We start from the raw sequence: 14101 nt of genomic DNA on the forward strand, positions 1-14101 counted from the left end.
CTGTGTTTTTTTTAACCATGTCTCACTGGATAACGGTGTGTCTGCTCTGAGAACACCTTCATTTACACACGCAATGCATGGCAATGCACTCGCTTTTACAACTACAGTATCCTTTTTTTACAACTGCATGCTGGTTTTAATAGCTGCATTCTCATTTACAACTGTATTTTAGAATTGCATTATATTTTACAACTGCATTTGTTTTTACACATTCTTGTATTTTCAGGATATCAGTTCTTGCCAAGTTATCGGTACTTTGAGAAGAGTTATCGAGTGTTGCTCCTAGAGGCAGATATAAGTTATCGTTGTCATCTCTATTTGATATGTCTTCAAGAACCTGCAAGTTGAAAGGACTAATTCTCAACGCTGCTACTGGTGAGAGAGAGAACATAACAGTGAAGTTACGCAACAAGATGATGCTCCGATCTATCTATTCATCACAGAAGATGATGGATGCTGCACTAGAGATGCGATTAGTAGTGTTAGCAGCATCTCTTGCATACACAGTGCCTCGCATCTTAGAAAGGCTTACTGTTTCTTCGTGATGAAGATGTTTGCAAGTGATATCTACCAGCTATCCTGAGAATATCATTCGATTTCCTCTTGCTTGTGTGATCATTTGGCTCACGCAAGAAAAGCATCTTGAGATGGTGATGCTAGGCACTGGTGGAGGCTGAATGATCTGGCATCTGCTTGTGTTGGCATTGATGGACAACACCATTTTCTTAGTAACTGATGATAGCTTCTCGATGAATTTGTATGAAGTTAGTTGATCTTAATCTGGACTTTGGTCGTCTTGCTTTGGTCTCCGTTTGTCTCTTTCTCTCTCTCTCTCTCTCTCTCTCTCTCTCTCTCTCTCTCTCTCTCTCTCTCTCTCTCTCTCTCTCTCTCTCTCTCTCTCTCTCTCTCTCTCTCTCTCTCTCTCTCTCTCTCTCTGGGAATGTAAATTGTTGAATTAGAGCTTAAGCTTAGTTAAACTATATAGATATCCCATTAGTTAATCTATATAGATATCTCATTAGTTAATCTATATAGATATCTCATTAGTTAATCTATATAGATATCTCATTAGTTAATCTATATAGATATCCCATTAGTTAATCTATATAGATATCTCATTAGTTAAACTATATAGATATCTCATTAGTTAAACTATATAGATATCCCATTAGTTAATCTATATAGATATCTCATTAGTTAATCTATATAGATATCCCATTAGTTAATCTATATAGATATCCCATTACCTCTCCTCGATGTATAATGCTATTCACTTATTACCCCGCTCATGAATGTGTAGATGAAGATGATGAATAATGTGTCTGTGTAAACAATTTGAACAACAGAGGATTAGAGTTCATCATTGTATAAATTAATGAGTAATTCAATTTAAATTAACATTTATATTTAAATCAATTATCCTATAAATTTAAGTTTTTGAGAGCTTGAATTAGCAAGAAGCATTGAATCTCCGTGACGTCATACGATGAAGATGGTTAACAAAATAATTTCAAAATCAATGTTGATGTTGGACTGTATTAAGTGTTTACTAGCAATATCAACTGAGGAGTGAGAGTAGCCATTTTTTGTTTGATTTCAAAGACCTTCACCATGGTTTCTTTGTTTTCTACGGGCTCGCCATAGCCCGTGCTACATGGACACTTCGTTCTGAGTAGCTAAATCTGTAACAACAACAACATTCTTTGTATTAAGTACTTCTTAAAGCAGACTGCAGTCATTTCTAGTTTTTAACATAATTTTATCATTAGCGATAGACATGTTGAAATTTTTAAATATTCCGTCAGGCATTTTAATATCTAAGTCCATATCTATAAATGGAAATGTTTGTGTGATTTTGTCCTAAAATGGAAGCCAGACGCTTGGGGTTAGTTTCATTAATTTTTCTCAGTAATTACTATTGGGTATATGCCCTACAAGGTCGGGTGAGACTTACCATAAAAGAAAATAATGCCACGTGACATTGAGTCAAACTTACCCCCACGGAAAATCTCGCAATACCATTGACAATAATTATGTTTACCATACTATAAAACTTTATGCTCTGAGCACATGAAAATTATCAAAATAATTGTACTTATCCTTATCTGGCCATCATATGCAAATCTGTACGTGCGTGACGTCATGAAAAATCCGGTTCATCTGAACATGGAACTAGACAATATGATGTAATATTAGTTATGAACACAACCCCCCCCCCCCCCCTTCTTAACCTCTTTCCCCAACCCTGCAACCCCTAACCTAACCTAACCTAACCTAACCTAACCTTCTATTCACCCCAAGTTCCTTCAGTGCGAGAGGGAGAGAGAGAGAGAGAGAGAGAGAGAGAGAGAGAGAGAGAGAGAGAGAGAGAGAGAGAGAGAGAGAGAGAGAGAGAGAGAGAGAGAGAGAGAGAGAGAGAGAGAGAGAGAGAGAGAGAAATCTTAGTGTAATCACGTATAACTCATATATTTTCAACAGAGAAATACACCAACGGTAGTTTTTCAGTTCTGAGGTAGAAAAAAGATTACAAATGAGAAGACATCATTAAACAGAAGCGTATCAAGAGCGTATATTTGCGCAGTAACATCATTATCTACCTGAATTTTCTTAAGGGCCAACATCATCTCACTAGCTACCTTGACGGGGCCAGGAAGCCTTCGGCCTGTCAGATTTCCTCCCATTAGGAATCATGTAAACCTATGTCACAATTTTGCCAAAATAGGGATAGAAAATCAACTGCAACCTATTTACATCATAATATTTAATTTTAAATCACAAACTTGTTAAATAAATAAATCATCGTTGTTAATGATGCAGTGATGAATAGGCTCCAGTATTCCAAATGTTCTTACAATGAAGGTGTAAAATATAGTGAAATATAATGCATTATATAAATTATATGACATTCCTTAACCCTTTAACTGCGCAAAGTTGATACAGAATGTTAATTCATTATTTTTTCTGATTATTTTCATTATTTAGAGTAAACTGGAAAAGAATGCGAACTAGCGAGTGCCTAATTCAGCTCGTGTGAGTGAAAATAAATAAATAATGAATAAATATGTTTATTCAGGAAGGGTACATACATACAAGTAATGTTAAATTAATGGATCGATATATAGATAGAGCTAGTACATACAATGCCTAAAGCCACTATTACGCAATGCGTTTCGGGCAGGAAAGTTTCGGAATAACGAACAAATGTGACACTGGAACAATGTGAGTGATTGATGGTTGACCAGGATTTGATTGACTTTGATTTGATTAACAAAAAATATAATAATCAGTCATCTACAGTGAGTGACTGTTGTAGGTGAGTGAACAAGACAGGTGAATGACCGAAGCATGTGACTGAACGAGACAGGTGAGTGACAAATGAGTGACAGCGTCAGGTGGCAGATCAAATCACGTGATTGACCAAGAAGTATGAGTGAGTGATTAAGACAGGTGGGTAACTGAAACAGATGAGTGACAGCGTCAGGTGAATGAGTAACAGAGACCAATTGAGTAACCGAAACAGATTAACAAGAAATAGCTAAGATAAAGCAGGTAAATTAATTTAGCAAACAAAAGACAACAGGTAAATACGAACTCAGGCAACAATATATAATTATTTTTTGAAGTGGATATTAAAAATAGACTTTCTGTATGTAGGAAGTAAACACCTTTGGGCTTAAGCTTAGCATGAAGAAAGATTAGCGGGATTAGTGTACACGCTCGCTCGCGAGCGCGAGAGATATCTTACGTAGATGTGATTGATGAGACGGGGCTCTAGCTCCTGGTCCATCTGGGCTGTGATTTCCTTCCCACAAGTACTTTATTACACTTGAAGTTATAGCTCGAGATGGAGTTAGACTCCATTATATCCTCCAGCTGAGCCTCCACTATCTCTTCCTCAAGCTGAGAATGGAGTCAGCCTCCACCTCTAAGTTGTATTTCAATTTTAGTAAAAACTTGCTTTTTTTCCCCCCCTGACGCATTTCTTTTGTTTTCCAGAATGGATCATTTTGCGTTAGTTGTCTCAGTGAGAACGTGATCAGTCTCTCGTTACACACCTGAAGCTCTGTATCTCCCCCGTCCTCTCGTCCTCCCCAGCATTCCTCACTCCCTCGTCCCCTCGTCCTCCCCAGCATTCCCCACTCCCTCGTCCCCTCGTCCTCCCCAGCATTCCCCACTCCCAGGTCCCCATGCCCTTTCCTTCCCCCCCCTTAATGTGTTTCAATATTGCTTTTTCAAACTTGCAACAAAAACATTCTCTTAACTATTGTTGTATGTGTTTGTATTCAACAAATGAAACAGCTGGTTTGACTTCTTCTCAGTTATTCTTTAAGGTGATTTATTATGGTAAATCGTTTTGTAGTTCATCTGCTAATTTGGTAATTCCATTTTTTGTTCTAAAAAATGTTTTTTGGGGTTCTGTCGTTCTTAAAATTTATTTTTTTGAATATATTTCTCATTAATACCTGTTCTCAGCCACATCAGCCAGTTCCCAGTCACACCATCCTATCCCTTAGCCACATTATCATATCCCTTAGCCACACTATCCTATCCCTTAGCCACACCATCCTATCCCTTAGCCACACCATCCTATCCCTTAGCCACACCATTCTATCCCTTAGCCACACCATTCTATCCCTTAGCCACACCATCCTATCCCTTAGCCACACCATCCTATCCCTTAGCCACACCATCCTATCCCTTGGCCACACCATCCTATCCCTTGGCCACACCATCCTATCCCTTAGCCACACCATCCTATCCCTTGGCCACACCATCCTATCCCTTAGCCACACCATCCTATCCCTTAGCCACACCATCCTGTCCCATAGCCACGCCATCCAGTCCCTAGCCACACCATACTATCCCCTAGCCACACAAGCCTATCCCCTAGCCACATCATCCTATCCCCTAGCCACACCATCCTATCCCCTAGCCACATCATCCAATCCCCTAGCCACACCATCTTATCCCCTAGCCACACAAGCCTATCCCCTAGCCACACAAGCCTATCCCCTAGCCACACCATCTTATCCCCTAGCCACACAAGCCTATCCCCTAGCCACACCATCTTATCCCCTAGCCACACAAGCCTATCCCCTAGCCACACAAGCCTATCCCCTAGCCACACCATCCTATCCCCTAGCCACACCATCTTATCCCCTAGCCACACAAGCCTATCCCCTAGCCACACAAGCCTATCCCCTAGCCACACAAGCCTATCCCCTAGCCACACCTGCCTATCCCCTAGCCACACAAGCCTATCCCCTAGCCACACAAGCCTATCCCCTAGCCACACCTGCCTATCCCCTAGCCACACAAGCCTATCCCCTAGCCACACCAACACCAACATTTCCAAGTTATTCTTTCATTAATAACATAATAATAATTGTACTCAAATATCAACAGGGAATAAAATATTGTGCGGCCAAATCCGAACATTTTTATTGTGTCAGTAAAGCAAATATTGTAAACAAAATCTCTGGAAGAGTTTACAAGTTTAAGTAAACAATATATAGTTAATATCTTTGAGGGACGGGTCACCACCCGCTGGTGCAGTGATTGTAACTTGCAATAACGGTGTTAAGGGACGGGTCATCACCCGCTGGTGCAGTGATTGCAACTTGCAATAACGGTGTTAAGGGACGGGTCATCACCCGCTGGTGCAGTGATTGCAACTTGCAATAACGGTGTTAAGGGACGGGTCATCACCCGCTGGTGCAGTGATTGCAACTTGCAATAACGGTGTGCAGAGAGGACCGCCGGGTTGCATGACCCGTCGCGCTCTGAACTTTATAAAAGTGTAATTCTCAGATGCAACATTTTTTTGCAATAACTTCAGGAGATTAGCGGCAAGCTGCAGGTGATACAATAACTGGATCATTGCAAGCACCCGTGTGTGTGTGTGTGTGTGTGTGTGTGTGTGTGTGTGTGTGTGTGTGTGTGTGTGTGTGTGTGTGTGTGTGTGTGTGTGTGTGTGTGTGTGTGTGTACTCACCTAGTTCACCTAGTTGTGCTTGCATGGGTTGAGCTCTGGCTCTTTGGTCTCGCCTCTCAACCGTCAATCAATTAAAAGTTAGGTTAGGTGTGTGTGTGTGTGTGTGTGTGTGTGTGTGTGTGTGTGTGTGTGTGTGTGTATGTGTGTGTGTACTCACCTAGTTGTGCTTGCGGGTGTTGAACTCTGGCTCTTTGGTCCCGCCTCTCAACTGTCAATCAACTGAAAGTTAGGTTAGGTGTGTGTGTGTGTGTGTGTGTGTGTGTGTGTGTGTGTGTGTGTGTGTGTGTGTGTGTGTGTGTGTGTGTGTGTGTGTGTGTGTGTGTGTGTGAGTAATTAGCAACACCTTTAGTTTTATTATTTTAATTATTACTTGTTCATTATTATTAATGCATGACAAATTATAGTTAAATATTATGAGAAAATCCACTAGGACTATAGATGGACTCGAACCCTTGAATACTGTATTGCTAGTCGCGTTCTTACCCACTAAGCCAGTACGCGACTAGCTGAACCAAGATTGCAGGTTTGCGCGCCCACCCATAGTCCTAGTGGCTTTTCACATTGATATAAATCACATAATGTAATTTCTATGTATTATGCTTTATATTAAAAGTCACGGTTATGTTAATTTTTATGATAACAAATCATTGGTAATGTGCTATAAACGTGATTTTCGTTATTTAGTCTCATGAGCCACTTCCAGGTAGAACTTATAGAACTTATTTGAACAGGGAAGAACTCTCCAATTTCATAATTGGAGTCTCTCCAATTATGAAATTGGAGTCTCTAGCCCCTTAGGGTTATGCCATATGTTTTAGAGGAAACATTGGTTATGCCAATTAATACCAGATTTTGGAAAATATTGAGTGGTACAATTTCCTGCTTTTGGGGAAATCTCTAAGCTGTATCAGAGCTTGTATTAGGAAAAGTATTGAGTTGTACCAGTTGTTCCACCTGATACAGTTAGGGAAATTATTGAGTTGTACCAAGCTGTTCCACCTGATACAGTTAGGGAAATTATTGAGTTGTTCCAAGCTGTTCCACCTGATACAGTTAGGGAAATTATTGAGTTGTACCAAGCTGTTCCACCTGATACAGTTAGGGAAATTATTGAGTTGTTCCAAACTGTTCCACCTGATACAGTTAGGGAAATTATTGAATTGTACCAAGCTGCTCCACTTGATATGGTTAACTGCCTGAACAGTTAAAATGTTTTCAGAATTCCATGCATATTTTTACATAATTACAAGCAAAAAAAAATCCTCATTGGTACAACCAAATGTTACAAATCTGCAATACGATTTTAGTATTTTTAATTCAGATCAAACGTGAGATGAAATATTTGTAATACATTCAGAGAAAAATATTAATACAATCTAATCTCGTATTTCACCTGTCAGCGGTCTGGAACAAGGGTAAATCCGCAGCTTATGTTCCTTCAGACTGTTGTGTGTGTATAATGGTCTCATCTGAGGCTGTTGGTAGTACTACCTGACTCTTGTGTCTGGCAGATCACATCTTGAGTCCTCTGGTGAGGCTACTGTGTACTCTGAGGCTCTGGAAGTATTACACGTTAACAGTTAATAGTGAAACTTATTGACTACCAAAATACTCTCCAGGTGTATGTTGGAAAATACAATACAGGTGTATGTTGGAAAATACAATACAGGTGTATGTTGGAAAATACAATACAGGTGTATGTTGGAAAATACAATACAGGTGTATGTTGGAAAATACAATACAGGTGTATGTTGGAAAATACAATACAGGTGTGTGATTGAAAATACAATACAGGTGTATGATTGAAAATACAATACAGGTGTATGATTGAAAATACAATACAGGTGTATGATTGAAAATACAATACAGGTGTGTGATTGAAAATGCAATACAGGTGTATGTTGGAAAATACAATACAGGTGTGTGATTGAAAATACAATACAGGTGTATGATGGAAAATACCAGTTAGCTGTATGCTGGAATACAAGTTTACCGAGCATGGTAAACTCTCAGTTAACTCAATGTGTTGAAATATTTACTTTGTTGTTCCAAAACAAAATTAAATAATTGTAATATTAATTAAAAACATACAATTCATTCATTATACAATCAATTATTCAATATAATCAATCATTATACAATCATCATACAATTGAAATCATTAGACCCAGCAAATGTTCATTTAATCCTCAAGTATAAATCAGTTTACAACTTGGTTCATTCAAGTAGACAGACACATCTGTGTGTATATCTAGTCGAAGCGCTTAGGTGTATTAACTGTGTGTGTATTAAAGTTTTAAAACCTAAACATCCTGGATAATTAGAGCCACAAGCAACACTGTATCTAACATTGATGTTTTTTTTATTCCTAAACATAACTGAGGATTAAAGTTACTTAGTGGGTAAGATTTACTACATGGGGATGTAATTATTTACTACATGGGGATTTAATATGTTGTTAATGTGTCTCCTGCTGATGTAGTGACTTCTTCTAACAGATCTCTTCCTAATGTATTCCATTTGTTAACTATTCTGGCGATGAAAAACATTATTTCTAGTGTCTCTGTGGCTCATCTGGGTACTAGATTTCCACCTGTGTCCCCTTGTTTGTGTGGGGCCCCTTGTCTGAGGGGCCCCTTGTCTGTGGGGCCCCTTGTCTGTGGGGCCCCTTGTCTGTGGGGCCCCTTGTCTGTGGGGCCCCTTGTCTGTGGGGCCCCTTGTCTGTGGGGCCCCTTGTCTGTGGGGCCCCTTGTCTGTGGGGCCCCTTGTTTGTGTGATCTTTTGTTAGTTTGTTCAGGTCCACATGAACCAAACCTACATTGGGAGGGGGGTAGAGAGGGTGAAGCGATACAACAGCTGCATTTTCCATTGCTGCTGTTGTATTAATGTTGTAATTGTTGTATTAATGTTGTAATTGTTGGAGTAATATTGGGTGTGTGTGTGGTCAAGCTTGTGTTAATCTCTGGTAATTACCTTTCAAATTATTTATCATCAGAGACATACAAGCTAACGCACATATGTGCGTATGAGGCAGCCCCCCCCCCCCCCTCACCATGCTACTGTCATGGGGGCTGTCATGGGGGCTGTCATGGGGGCTGTCATGGGGGCTGTCATGGGGCTGTCATGGGGGATGTCATGGGGCTGTCATGATCCTGTCAGCCAGTATAACTAAACAGGACTTGGATAAGCTGTGAGAACGGAGTTAAGAAATAAGGTCTAGCCACCACTTGGACCACGGGGGATTGAACTTGGACCTGCGGGATGTGTGGCCATGACTGATAAGTGAATGGGGCTATTACTGGTCAATAGAAACATTAAAGTGATTTTTATGTCATGAAAAAAAAGTTTTCAGAACTCATTTCCAGTAATGAATTGTATGATTAAATATTTAAGTAGATTTTTATTAAAACATGTAAGATACATCAATGGCTTTTTAGAAAGCCATTGATGTGTATTGAGAGATGTGTAAGAGGTCAGGCATCTTGAACTGTATAAACGGACAGAAAATGATGTACTAAATCTGTATAACCCGGGCCAAATACAGCCATTCCTGTACGTATATATGTATACGTATGTATGTGTACATGTATGCATGAGTATGTGTACATGTATATATAACATTAATAATTTTGTAACTAGCGTCAAAAGATTGTTATTTGCTTAGCTAAACGAACTAGAGGGTTCAGTTCCTGAACCCATTATGTGCCTCTGTAATCCTTTACACCACCGCCCACAGGATGGGTATGGGGTGCATAATAAGGAAAGAAATGGAAAAATACATCGCCTTTTGACGTCAAAATATCGGACTGACAAAATATAATGCACTACAAATCAAAGTGGATTGCAATTATCGACGTTTTTTGATAAAATCCATTTTGGAACAATGAGGTGACATGAAACCGCGTTCTGGAGGTTCAGAACCTTTTAGGGAATTCATTGGCGTTCCGAATTGACAGACTTTTGTCCTATCGTGGTTGAGTGGGTTAAGGCAGCTGACTGGGAAGCACAAGAACGCCGGTTCAAGTCACCCCCATTGCCCAAAAATGGATTTTCTAATTGATATATCACTCCATTATAATTTCTTTGTGATCCATGTTGTTGAGGCGTGGATCCAGCGGTTAGATTAGTCGCTGGCAATTAGTACATCATTTTCTGCCCGTTGTGGCAAATTGGGAGGACGGGATTGGTGTATTTACCCCTTCGCAAGCTATATACAATCTATATAAACCTTAAACAGTCGATTAAGGCGCGTCTGGGATCCTCTCGAATGTAGATTCGAACTCTCGTCACGGCCCTTGTGGATTTGTTCATTTACAGGTGAAGGCAAGGAGACACAATCGACTTGAGAATGGTCCAGGACGGACCGAAACGTCGTCGTCCCTTCACCTTCTAGTGTGTGACAATCGACTTGAGAATGGTCCAGGACGGACCGAAACGTCGTCGTCCCTGGTCAAACTATTATGTATTAGCGATTAGACCTACCATTAATGTATGATGACTTACTGTAAATATATAGCTCTTGTAATAGCACTTTCTCTGTAACTAGCTGACATTGTAACTATAAGGTGTGAAGGATAGATGAAATTGTTTATGTAATAATCTAAGATGAGGTCTGATAAAGACCTTTTGTGCCCTCTGTAATGCTTTTTGCGCTACCGCTCACAGGATGAGTATGGGGTGCACAATAAACTAGCCAACAATCAATCAATCGTCGTCCCTTCACCTTCTAGTGTGTGGATTGGTCAACATTGTTCACTTGAGATATATACAAGAGTTGTTACATTCTTGTAGAGCCACTAGTACGCGTAGCGTTTCGGGCAGGTCCCTGGAATACGATCCCCGCCGCGAAGAATCGTTGTTACAACCAAGTACACATTTTACTGTTGCGTTAAACAGAGGCTACAGTTAAGGATTTGCGCCCAGTAAATCCTCCCTGGCCAGGATACGAACCCATGACATAGCGCTCGCGGAACGCCAGGCGAGTGTCTTACCACTACACCACGGAGACATATACACTTATATACAATCTCCCAAGAGGCATTCCAGACTCCCTTCTAATCCAATTTATCCTTACCTGGCACAGGAGCGGGGCAAGTAGCACGGGCTATGGTGAGCCCGTAGTGGACTGACCTGGCACAGGAGCGGGGCAAGTAGCACGGGCTATGGTGAGCCCGTAGTGGACTTACCTGGCACAGGAGCGGGGGCAAATAGCACGGGCTATGGTGATCCCGTAGTGGACTGACCTGGCACAGGAGAGGGGGCAAGTAGCACGGGCTATGGTGATCCCGTAGTGGACTTACCTGGCACAGGACCGGGGCAAGTAGCACGGGCTATGGTGATCCCGTAGTGGACTTACCTGGCACAGGACCGGGGCAAGTAGCACGGGCTATGGTGATCCCGTAGTGGACTTACCTGGCACAGGAGCGGGGCAAGTAGCACGGGCTATGGTGATCCCGTAACATAGTATAAACATCCATCGCATCACACAGTTTGATGTCAAAATAAACATTTCCTGAAGACAAAATTCAACATTAGCGAGCGGGTATAAACAGCAAGAGAGCCATAATTAAAGATCTCAGCAAACATGTTGTCTGCTTCAATAACTTTACTCTTTGCTGAGTCGTGTTTTTAATGTTGCTTCCTTTTGAGGATAAGGCAAAAAGGCTGTTAGGAAGCAGTCGAGACAGAAGTTGTCGCTGTGATGATAAAAATGTTAAGGGCCAACAGCCAGACTCACTACACTACACCTCTAAAATGCTGAAATTTTCAGCGCTGTGAACTCTGCGCTGAAAATTTCTGTGCTGAAAATGCTAAGAAGGAATGAGGGTGATACATCCACGTCGGCTTAAATATATCTTTTCAGCAGAAAGAATTCTTGATTTTCTTGAAATTGAAAAAGGAGAAACTTGCTTTACTTGACCACTAGAGAGAGAAATATGAGGAGAAAGTGTTGTTGTTGTTAAGATTCAGCCACTGGAAACAACAAGTTTCAAGTAGCACGGTCTATGGTGAGCCCGTAGTGGACTTACCTGGCACAGGAGCGGTGCAAGTAGCACGGGCTATGGTGATCTCGTAGTGGACTTACCTGGCACAGGAGCGGGGCAAGTAGCACGGGCTATGGTGAGCCCGTAGTGGACTTACCTGGCACAGGAGCGGGGCAAGTAGCACGGGCTATGGTGAGCCCGTAGTGGACTTACCTGGCACAGGAGCGGGGCAAGTAGCACGGGCTATGGTGATCCCGTAGTGGACTTACCTGGCACAGGAGCGGTGCTGAAACGTGGAGAGAAAGCGCCAAGCCATTACGACTATATAGCACTTGGAAGGGGTCAGGATAAGGATTTAGGATGGGACGGGGGAAAAGGAATGGTGCCCAACCACTTGTCGACAGTCGGGGATTGAACGCCGACCTGCATGAAGCGAGACCGTCGCTCTACCGTCCTAATGATAGCCAATGTATTGGCTATCATTAGCCAATACATTGGCTAATGATAGCCAATTTGGCTAATGATAGCCAATAATGACATTTTAATCGTGTATGAGCAGCTGAGTATTAAGAGCTATGAATATTTGTTCTTGCATATTGCGTAAGCTGAAGAAATCCTATAACATTTCTAGCTATATCTGAAACGTATTCATAAGTGATCAAACATTCTTAAGGCTTCGAATCATCTATCTGCTTCAATTCACCGTCTTCGAAATGGGTGTTTTCATTGGCTTATTCCCTAGTTATTCCTCCACGTTTAAAGATTTTAAAGTATATATACAAAATACAAAAAAGTGGAATGCGGTGACAAATTTTGTTTTTTTATTGAACAAATAAATAATGTGGTATAGAGGACTTGGGGTTATCTTGAGATGATCTTGAGATGATTTCGGGGCTTTTTAGTGTCCCCGCGGCCCAGTCCTCGACCAGGCCTCCACCCCCAGGAAGCAGCTCGTGACAGCTGACTAACTCCCAGGTACCTATTTACTGCTAGGTAACAGGGGCATTCAGGGTGAAAGAAACTTTGCCCATTTGTTTCTGCCTCGTGCGGGAATCGAACCCGCGCCACAGAATTACGAGTCCTGCGCGCTATCCACCAGGCTACGAGGCTCCAAGGCTTACGAGGGTAAACCACAGACTTTACTTAATCTCACATAGGCCTAAAACAGTACATATAAATAATTATTTTGATGGGGACAGGAAGCCTGCGTATTGATACAAGCCTATACTTTAGGCTTGTATGAAGATCTCTCCAACGACTAATGACCTTTTGCAAGGATGTAACCCCACAGCAATTGCCTAACTCCTTGGTATCAGATTAATATTAGATGAATAGAGTCATTAGAGGCAACGTGCCCAACCATTTCCGTTTTCCCCCTTGAATCGAATCCGGGAACTGCGAATGTGAATCAAGAAGTTAACCAATTTCCAAAAACAGATAAAAAATGTAGACTGCTAGAAAACAATGATGACGAATATGGACAAAAAGATACATATATATATTAAATAAAAATTATATATAGGAAAAAAAAAGATTAGAAGTGTTTCAAGAGCTTAAAATTTAATGGTAAAAAAAAATCTTTGGCAGATCAGTGCATGAAAGTTCACAGGTTTTGGTGTAACTTGCGTATATATATAAGTATATATACGTATATATATATACAAGTATATATATACGTATATATACGTTCACAGACTACGGTACGTGAAAGGAAGGAACAGAGAAGAAGCAAGACATAACAGACTGAACTTATCAATTTTCTAAGAAAAAGTTACTTTTTTTTATGAACCTGAGCAAGCAAGGCAAAAAATGGAATGTCAAATGTTTACTTTTGATGTTGTGTCCACGTGTAGTGTCCTGGGCCCAGTCCTGTGTCCTGGTGGACAATATATATGTGTCCAGTCCTGTGTCCAGGGAAGCAGTGTAGTACACATTGGTCCAGCCACTTGAATTGAGATTGTGAGTGCATTAGAAAGTGCATCCTAAAGTGTTGTAAACTGTATCTTGAAAGATGAGGAAGTGTCTCCAGGAGAGGTAGAAAGTGTCAATGAGACAAAGTGTCTTAGTGAGTGGGGAAAGTGGCTTTCAGAATGGTCTTGGGCTAAACTAAAGATGTTCCAGAG

General features: G+C 41.0%; 1 long non-coding RNA gene across 1 annotated transcript in view; it reads left to right on the forward strand.

The window, feature by feature from the left end:
* LOC138356538 (uncharacterized) overlaps positions 1–2329 on the forward strand; it is a 40247-nt gene extending 37918 nt beyond the window's left edge. The window contains exon 5 of the long non-coding RNA XR_011224513.1: positions 227–2329. This is a non-coding gene — a long non-coding RNA (uncharacterized lncRNA). The remainder of the gene's footprint in view (positions 1–226) is intronic.
* Positions 2330–14101: the final 11772 nt, after the last annotated feature.

This window comes from Procambarus clarkii, chromosome 73 (assembly GCF_040958095.1).
Source record: "Procambarus clarkii isolate CNS0578487 chromosome 73, FALCON_Pclarkii_2.0, whole genome shotgun sequence".
NCBI classification, from domain to species: domain Eukaryota; kingdom Metazoa; phylum Arthropoda; class Malacostraca; order Decapoda; family Cambaridae; genus Procambarus; species Procambarus clarkii.